Raw genomic sequence first — 10,547 nt, 5'->3', positions numbered from 1 at the left:
CAGCCTGCAGTCAAGACGTGGGAGTCAGGGCTGCTGTGGACTTCGGCGGTAGGTGTTTTCTGCCGAGGCTGTGGCGCCTCCGTCCGGAGCGCTCCCTCCCATCGCCTCTTTGGCCTCCGCCGCACTGGAGCACCTGCACGCCTGCGCTGATCTCCCCCCTCCCTCCCTTCCCTCCATCCCTCCCTCCTCCATCCCTCCCTCTCCCTACCCGTCCAGATTCCTCTCCATCCATCTGTGCGCCCGGGCTGCCACATCCATTACGGGGCAGCGCGGCTCTACGGCATTTGCATGTTGATCGCAGCGGAGGTTGCAGAGGGAGGCGGAGGAAAACCTCTGAGGGAGAGAGGGAGGGAGGGAGGGAGAGAAAGAAAGGGAAGAAACTAGACCAGAGCGCTGAGAGAGGGAGAGGGGGGCAGCGGATCTCGACGGCGGCAACAATGGAGCTTTAGGATCCAGGGAGGTGGTAGTCCGCCTGGAAGCGGCCGGGGAAGGGGGCGCAGAGACTATATTTGAGGAGGGGGGTGGAAGGAGGAGGAGGGAGGAAGAGGAGGAGGAGGAGGAGGATGGGCCTGGAAGACAGCCTTGCAATGGCTCTGCAAATATTGGATTAAAGCAGTATGGTAACGTTTCTGATTTAATTTATCGCTGTGCTGCGTGTGTGTGTGTCACCATTCCTCGTGTGTCCACTCCGCGTCTGCAGCCGCCCGGAGGAGGCGCAGGCATGTCCCGTCCCTCGTGTTTTCCATGCTTCAGACGTCTGCCATGATCCCAACCCTCATCATCACCAGCCCACCCCCCTGGATCACCCCATCCACCAGTCCATCCGTCCGTCCATCCATCCATCCATCGCTCTTCATGCGCTTTAGATGTTTTATCGCAGTCGCCGCCGTCTGTTTTCCCCTCCACGCTGTCTGTTTACACCCAAATGCAAGGCTACCCCCCCCCCCCCCCCCCCCCCATATCAGCGATAGCTTGGCTGCTGCAGAAACATCTCGCTTTCTCAGAAAAGATCAGGGCATGATTAATCACCAGGGAGTCCAGTCATCTGTTATTTTCCTCCCTGGCGCAGCGAGCTTGCAACCTAGATCCGAGTAAAAATCCAAAACGCTGCCTGCTCTGCTGTTCTGTGGCCAGAAAAAAAAAAAGAAGAAGCCTTTTTTTTTTTAATACGAGCTCAAATAAATGTGGACCACATGCAGGGAAATTATTAAAACAGCGCCAGGGAGATGATTTGGGGTCACGTGTGTGTTAGAGCTCGTGTTTGCAGCATCTGATTACAATGTTGTGACACGAGTCATTAACAACACACACACATATGCACGCACACACACACACACACACACACACACACACACACACACACACACACACACACACACACACACACACACACACACACCTGCCAGGCTGCAGATCACCTCCATACACAGGCCTGAGATGGGAATCCCCTCGTGGATCCTTTGTTGGTTATATTTTTTGGATCTGTATCCTCATCATCCATTTAATTTAGACGAAGGTGTCTTTAGGTTCATGCCAGGATGATCCAGAACTTCCTACAGAGCTTATGCGGTGCTCTGAAAAAAGTATTCCCCCCCCCCCCCCCTTTTACAGACGTTACCTGCTTTCAGGACAGAGGCATATTGGTGTCAGACAAGAGAGTGAATACAAAATGCAGTTTTTATTTATGTAATAATTGGTCCTGTCGGATTGGTCGGCCGTTCTCCTTCAGGGTTGTCTGGTAGAGACCAGAAGGCCTCCAGGTTCTGAAGAAGCAAAGCAGCCCTGGATCATCACCATGCCACCACCACTGCTATGATGTTGTTTTTTTTAGTTTTAGTCCAGATGTAAGGTGGAGGCTCACTTTCAGAACGTTCCACCTTTCCTTCGGTCGGCTCACAGGATATTTTTCGGATATATGAAGATGTTTCTCTAGCAGATCTGAGCCAGGCCTGCTTAGCGGTAGCTTCCGCTTTGCGACTCTCCCAAAAGAGGTCACAGTTTCTTTCTTGTTGTGGAACCGTGAACCTTAACTGAGTCAAATGAGATCTGCAGCCTCAGACGTTCTACAGCGTTCTATTTGTGGTGACCTGGGAGAACCATCGATGTGCTGTCGGAGTAATCTTGGTCGGCCAGCCTCTGTTGGGATGATTCTCCATATTTTATCCATGTTAGAATCAGAATTAGCTTTGTTTACCAAGTACGTGTACACTACTTTGGATTCTACGATGCTCACAGCGGGCTAACATAGGGACTAACACAATAACGCAGTAATAAAATCAAACACAGGCTAGTATAGAAGACACGTATGAACACGCTGTAAACAAAGCGGACCGACTGGAGACAATATTGACACGGTTTCAACGGCAGAGTGCAAAGGACGCAGGAGTAAATTATTATTACCACAGCTGTTATTATCCACATGGCGGAGGAGGAAGTGATGCACACATGCACACAAACATGCATGTCCACAGTGTGATGATGAGTGCAGAGAATGCTGGAATAAATAAGCATTATATACATAAATATATTATATACGGTGTTGTGTAGCTGAGGCAGGTGGATTCAGCACCAGTGGTCCTCAGTTCCGGTCCTCAGTGCCGGTGTTCTGCAATTTTTAGACGTGTCTCTGCTTCAACACACCTGAGTCAAATAATCAGGTCATTAGCGGGACTCTGGAGAACTTGACTGAATACTGAGGAGCTGCATACGGACGTGTGTTAGGTCACTAAAAGCTGCAGGACTCCGGACCTCGAGGACCGGAGTTGAGGACCACCGGTATGTATGGCAATTTGAACGGTATGAACAGCACTGAAACAGAGAATAATGAGAAAATAAGTGATAAGTGGCAGCCAGTAAACAGAGATTAGAGGCAGAATTACTGGGTTATTGCACAGGAGTTGCTCCATTATGTTGACAATGGTTCTCACTGTGGTTCCGTGGATTCTAAAAGCCGTAGATATGACTTTCTAACCATTTATCATTACTTAGTAATCATGTTTCTCATCTCTTTTTGTATTTCTTTAGCTCAGGGAATGATCTGTTGCTTTTTAAGATCTTTCAGCCTACTTCGTGTTGTCAGACAGGTCCTGTTCAAGTGGTTTCTTGATCGTACAGGACTGGCAGTACTTGGATCTGGGTGTGGACGGTGAAACGCAAACAAAAAAGTTGTTAATCACAGTTAATGCATAATTTATTAAAAGGAAGAGAACTACTTTTCATAGGTGAACCTTTTTCCTTTAGTAAATTAAACCATCACTTTTAAAACTCTAGCTTGTTTTTACTCAGTTTACCTTTGTCTGACTTTATAGTTTGTTTCATGATCTTTAACATTTAAATCTGCAATGCATCTACAGCTTTTCAAATTAAATTTTTTTTTACCATCCCTAGCTAGAGGTTTATATAAATAACAGGCATTTCAATTAGCTTGACCTGCTAGCTGAGGTTCAGGGTGTGTGCTAGGAGGGAAACAGCACAGTAATGTTTCATCTAATTAATGCATAATAGCCACTCTGTGCACGCTACGGTCTCTCCACCAAATCAATTATAGCTGCACGCAGCGGGGGTCAGAAATAAACTGATTTCATGTACTCAGGGGTTTTACTCTGGCCTAAAAATGAGTCTTTTTTTAATGAGACCAGTCACCTCAGCCTAACATGTTGCCTTCATCCTGGTGTTAGTTCACTTCGTTTAGATTATTTGGTAATTCTGAGATAAAATGTTTTTTTAATTTTCATATCTTCAGTTAAACTTCTGTTTTCTTTTTGTCTGGGAGCTAAATTTAACTTTTATGCTTTTTAACATAATCAAACAAAAGGAAATACGTTTTTATTTTCATACATTTTACACACTAAGTCATCTAAAGAAATCTCCCCCAATATCTGGGCTCCCTTGAAAAGACCAAATGTCTGTTGAAGAGAGTTAAAATAAATTATTACATATTTTATTGGCAAGTCAGGACCCGTCAGGTTTAATTTGGAAGATCTCCAGTCAGTTTTCGTGCAAAAAGCTTTGGGTTCTTAGGGATTCTCGGGTCATCTTGCGTAATACGGCTCATCTGAGGTTTGTCCACACATAATAAATGATTTTTCCCCTAAATGAGGATTTTCGGCTGAATTTAGGGATGTGGTGGCTTTGTGAAAACCTTTCCTCTTGGTACCAAAGCCTTCCTTAAACAGGCTAAATTATTTTTCTATGTAGACTTGGTGTCCTGGTCCCCCTTGTGTTCTCATTTACTAATTGTGAGGTTTTTAGATTTACCTTTTTTTTTAACCATCCCGCTCACTAGGATAAACATTTCTCCTCGTCCTGCCTTGTTTGTTGCAGTTTGAGCAGTTTCAGACGTTTTAATTACGGCTCAGACTCCAGACTCGTCTATTTCACGCGCATAGCTGTTTACTTGTAGCCATTTTCTCACACAGAGGAAGATCCTGATCCGGACCTGAGTAATTTAAGATCAGCCAATAAACCAAGTCCCAGTGCTGTACTTCATCTTAAAAATCAATGCCTCCACATGTATGCTTGAAAATGTAATAGCTTTAAAGTGCAGTACGATAACACTACATTAGCATTGTAGCAGTGATTGTGTCCCGCTTTAACAGATACTTTGTCCCAACAGGAGCTTTTTCCTGCAGCACAGCTTTTCGATTCTAAAGAGATTTAGATAGATTGATATTTTTATTTAACCCCCCTCTTACAAATATTTTCTGTTTTTGCTTAAATCTTAAAATGTTTCAGAAAATCAAACACATTTTAGTATCAGACAAAGAAATAATAAACAGGAAAAAAAAGTGATAAATGGATTTATTTATGAAGGAATAAGAGCTTTTGAAATCAGCCTGGCCCTGCCGGGATAAAGTAAATGCTCCCTGAACCTAATAGCCGGTTCTGCCACCCTTCCCTGGCAATGAGTTTGATTTTTTCCCCCTCTCTGCTTTGCAGAAATGTTTTAATTCAGCCTCATTTCAGGATGTTCAAGCATGAATGGACTGTGTAGGGTTACACCACAGATTTAAGCCCAGACTTTGACTAGGCCACTCCAAAACCTTTTTTTTTTTTTTTTTTTGCTTTTTGCTTTTTGGTGTATCTGGTGTGCTTTAGGTTGTTGTCCTGCTGGATAGCCAAAGGGAATTTGAGCTTAAGATCAGGAATTCATGGCCAGACGTTCTCAGAAGACCAGGATTCATGTTTCCATCAATTATAACATCCAGATCCTGAACAAACATTAACCTGACTCCGCCAGATGGATTTGCTCCGCATATCCATCTGGAAACCTTCCGTTGAAGTAATTTTGGGAAGGGGCGAAAATACTGGTTAGCTGATTGGCCTATGTTGGTGATAGACGGGCCAAATGAACCAATCAGATCAACGAAGCATATGATGTACTAACAGCGACGACGAAAACACAACCACAAGCTCTTGCCGAAACCAGTCGGGAGAAGAGCAAAAACATCTTTTCCTCTGAGAAAAGCCTCCAGAGCAATGTTTTGCTCTTCTTTCAGTGAAGAAATACTCTGTAATTCCGATAAAACTTGCTCGATAGCCACGCTAACGCTAGTTTCATCGGCTGAAGCCGCCATGTTCTTTAGACTGAACTGTCGCTTTTCGTTGCGTCACACCTCAACCCGCCTCAAAGCCAACGCTGATTGGACGTTCGTTTGGTGAACGGCTCCAAATTTTCTTTAACGGAAAGTAGCCAGACTGATCTGCGAGTGAAACCTTGAAAGCTCGCGAGATCAGGATGGTCTCACGAGGCTAGACAAACATAGCAGCCCAGACCACAACACTCCCACCACCAAGTTAAACTGTCAGTATGATGTTCTCTGTATGAAATGCTGTGTTAGCTTTACGCCAGTTTTAACAGACACACATCTTCCTAAAAATGCATTTTGTTTGATCGTTTGCTTTGTAACAATATACCAAATATCCCCTCCCCTCCAAAAAAATTTGGGGAGATCATCAAAAATGAACAGATCTGTAGTTTGTGGCGTAATCATCTTCCAAGTAACATCCGCCTTAGTACTGCAGACTTCAGTGCACTGATTCATTCTTCTTGTTGAGTAAACCAGTATCTGCTGCCTCCTGCAACCCTGACTGCCCCTCCCTCTGCTTCTGTCCCCCCCCCCCCCCCCCCCCCCAGCTGGACAAGAGTGAGGTGGCAACCTTAGGCCTACCCTCCACCACCAGCCATGGTGGCTCTGACAGCAACATCAGCACTGATGGATCAGGAGCGGCGGCGGCCGCGGCGGCGGGCGGGGCAGCAGGGGGCGCGGAGGACCCGGGTGCCGGCGAGCCCCCCCGGACGCGTGTGGCTCTGGAGCACCTGCAGCAGAAGATCCTGAAGGTCACCGAGCAGATCCGCGTGGAGCAGGAGGCCCGGGACGACAACGTGGCCGAGTACCTGAAGCTGGCCCACAACGCGGACAAACAGCAGGCGTCCAGGATCAAGCAGGTGTTCGAGAAGAAGAACCAGAAGTCGGCACAGACCATCGCACATCTGCACAAGAAACTAAAACACTACCACAAGAAGCAAAAGGAGATCGAGCAGGTAAGCGTGTCTGATCCAGCTGTGGAGCTGTTTGCTTCAACTAATGAGCGGCACGACTTCACACTAGCTTTGTGAGGACGGCTGTGTCCACATATAGTCCTGTGAAAATGAGGACACCCTGCAACAGCCTGTTTTTCTAACATATCTCGACATGTGGATATTTTGGATTAATTTTAGCCATACTAGAAGATCCAGGTAATATAAACATATGAAAAAATTAAGAAAATTCCTTTTATATTCATCTGTAAATGCATTCTGTGAGGAATAAGAAAGGTCACTCTGCAATAATTACCACGCAAGCAGCTTATATGCCATCAGGAGCACATGATGAGAACATCACTGTAAGAGGTTTGCCCCGTTTAAATCAAGGACAAATTCACCAATTTCAGGAACATTTATACTTACTTTAAGTAAAATGCAAGGTTAGGGTTTCATTTTACTTACTTTAAGTTCCCTGAAACAGTAAATGAAAGACACTCCTCAATCATCTCACGGGTGAAAGTGAGGAGTGGGACAAACTTTCTTTAGACTGATGTCTAAAGCTAGAAATTGTTTCAGCTAAAGGGGCAAACACTAGATATTAGGGGTAGAGTGTCCCAAGTTTTTTCTCACACAAAAATCTTATTTTGTATCCATTGTTGACTTAATGGGTAAAAAAGCTTCTTTTTTTGCAGATAAATAAAAGATAGATTAGACATCAGATCTTCTCTTAATTAAAAACTTAATATTTAATGGACTGTCCCAATTTTTCCTCTGACTGATGACTCTCCACTCATATTTATACCAGTGCGCTACCCTGTGTCCCGCCTGACTCTCTACAGGCCCCGCTTTCCTCATCCATCTTCCTTAAACCTAATGACCTCTGCCCTACCGCTGAGATCCTCCACTTCTCTGCTTCCTCATCTCTCTTCCCTCCCTTGCAGAATTGGACCGGGCCCGGCAGCCCAAGGATGTCCTGCGGGACATGCAGGCAGGGGCTGAAGGACGTGGGGGCCAACGTCCGCGCCGGGATAAGCGGCTTCGGGGGCGGCGTGGTCGAGGGGGGTGAAAGGCGGCGTCTCTGGCCCTCACCCACACGCCGTGGTCTCCAAGCCCAGAGAGTTCGCCAGCCTGTTCAGGAACAAGTTTGGCAGCGCCGACAAACATCGCCCACCTGAAGGACACGCTGGAGGGACGGGGTCTGGGGACACTCCGAGGACTCCCCGACGCCCCGGGCGCTCAGCGGAGCGCCACCTTGGTGTCCAGCCCAAGTACGGCAGCGACGACGAGTGCTCCAGCGCCACGTCGGGCTCCGGAGCGGGCAGTAACTCTGGTGGGGCCGGAGCGTGGGGGAGGAGGAGGAGGAGGAGGAGGAGTAGGAGGAGGAGGAGGGGGGATGCTAGGGGCAACGATGGGGAGCCCCCGACTGGACGGGCACCACAACCACCACCACCATCACATGCACAGCTCTTGGGACTCCCTGCTGGAGGGGCTGCAGGAGATCAAGGCCAGCCAGACGCACATGGAGGACGCCATCGAGGATATGAGGGGCCAGCTGCAGAGCGACTACTCCTACATGACGCAGTGTCTGCAAGAAGAGAGATACAGGTAGAGACCACCTCCCCCACCCGCCTCTTCTTCGTACCGCAGCTCTGCAAAGGGATGCTCCTCCCAGCGCTGTCAGAAATCACAATCCTGAAAGGTCTAAACCAGGGGTGTCAAACTCATCTTGGTTGAGGGGCCGCATACAGCTTAGTCTGATCTCAAGAGGGCCACACGAGTAAACTCATTGCAAGAATAAATAGAACTAATAAAAGTAGACTTGTTGTTGATTTTTACATTAAATGAATTTCACTTTTACACAATATATTATGAATAACCTCAGCGTTTTTAAGAAAAGTATGTGCAATTTCAACAATACTTTTACTCAGTTAAACATTTACTTGTGCATTATGCATAAGAACTGATCACAGTGATTGTACAATGTTGAAAAACATTTATTCACATTTTTTGGAACTTAAAAACCCTGTCCTGCATGACAAAATACATCAAACAGATAAAAATTAAGAAATGATGTAAAATCAATTTTCCTCATCTGAAGCTCAGTGCTACCATCTGCTGTTTAAAACACAGCGCCCCTCGTGGACAATATAGGAACTGCAAATTTTCAATTAAACGAAGTACATGTTTTTTTCAATAATTGTTTTATAATTCTCTTCCTTTTATCTCCTCTTTCTTTCACCTTTCCTTTTTTTCTTCTTGTTCTTCCTTTCCTCTTCTACTTTCCCATTGTAGTGTCCATATTATTTGAGATATTCCCCGCATGAATCATAATAAAACTATTCCCAGTCATAAATCAAGCGGAGCACTATGGCAAAAGCAGTACTGCTCCACTTGTCAAATCTGATGAGCTCTTTTTGGTATTAAGACAACAATTCTTATTGCCACATTGCCAGACAGGACACTGGGAAAAAAAATCTATGTTTGACACCCCTGGTCTAAACTAATAACACACTGGTCTCCGCTCCCCCATCTTTCTTTGTTCCCACAGAAGACGCCCATCTTTTGAAAGCCAAGCGCTCGCCCACATTGCTTGCACCTTAAAAACAAACGTTCATGTGCAACAGCAGCGCAGGGGGCAGCAGCACGCTTGTTATAGGCGACTATTTTTAGCTCAGGATTAATACTTCTTTTGTTGTCCAGTGAGTTATTGCTGCGGGGATTTGGGGGATCAACATGGACATCGATGTTCATGCTCACTGTTAAAAAAAAAAAGGACATGTCAACAGGTCATTCAGTGATGATGACAAAGAACATTTGGATAGCAGCGATGTGCAGCACACTCGTCACATTTGGCCACGTTTGAGCAGACACTGGGGGGGAAATCTTCATCTTATGCCGGTTGTCCTGACTGAGGCCTGCGCTGTGCTGTGTGTTCAGGTACGAGCGGCTCGAGGAGCAGCTGAACGACCTAACAGAGCTGCACCAGAACGAGATGACCAACCTGAAGCAGGAGCTGGCCAGCATGGAGGAGAAGGTCGCCTACCAGTCCTACGAGAGAGCCAGAGACATTCAGGTAAACCTCGCCAGGAGCTCTGCAGACCTAAGTTACAGGTTAACTCGCTCATTTTACTTACATACATGCTTACTTACCTACTCATTCACTAACTTATTTAAGTACTTTTGTACTTGTTTATTTACTTGATTATTTACTTACCTACTAATTTTTCTTACTTACTTACACACTACTCGCACACTGTCTATTTCCCCTGCAATGTTTACATTGTTTACGTTCCAATTGTTTACATAAATCGCTGCTGCATCTTTATCCTGAAATTTAGTGCAATTTACTTGTGTTTTTCAAGCTGTATGCAAACGAAATTTCGTTCGGTACGCACTTTGTGCATACAAAATGACAAATAAAGTTGTCTAAGTCTAAGTTAAGTATTTACTTATCTAACAACTTACTTATTGACTTCAGTATTGACTTCTAACTTATAAACTCACTTTTTTTTGGTGCTTACATAATTAAATATCTACTTACATGTTATCACTACATACGCGTGCAGGTATAACTTAATTACTTCCTCGTTGATATTTTTAATCACCTACATATTTACTCAAAATGTAATTATTTAGCCACTCACAAACCTAGCTTCATCATTTACATATACATCTACTTATGTGCAAACTTATACATTTACATATTTATTTCCTTCCTTGTCAACTTATTTAATGAGTTACTCGTTAATTTATTATTACATCAATAACTTGTTTGCTTGTATATTAATTAAAGTTACTTGCATTTTACATACTCAACATTATTACTTACTTATACGCTCATAATGATTTATTTACACACACATACTTTCTTAATCATTTTCATACTTGCTTTATTCCTTGTAACTTATTATTGTACATTACTTCATTACTTATACATTCAGCAACTTATTTATTGAATTAGCTTACTTTATTTAAATTTTTTAATCTCGTTCCACTCGTTTACTATGTGCGAACATCTTTA

The 10,547-nt window shown here is 44.6% G+C and overlaps 1 pseudogene; it reads left to right on the top strand.

Annotated features, from left to right (window-relative positions):
* The first annotated feature begins 331 nt into the window (after positions 1-331).
* Positions 332-9,731, top strand: LOC118567101 (annotated as a pseudogene).
* Positions 9,732-10,547: the final 816 nt, after the last annotated feature.

The sequence above is a fragment of the Fundulus heteroclitus genome, chromosome 20 (assembly GCF_011125445.2).
Source record: "Fundulus heteroclitus isolate FHET01 chromosome 20, MU-UCD_Fhet_4.1, whole genome shotgun sequence".
Lineage (NCBI taxonomy): Eukaryota > Metazoa > Chordata > Actinopteri > Cyprinodontiformes > Fundulidae > Fundulus > Fundulus heteroclitus.
The sequence above is the reverse complement of the archived record's forward strand: the minus strand, read 5'-3'. Positions and strand labels throughout refer to the sequence as shown.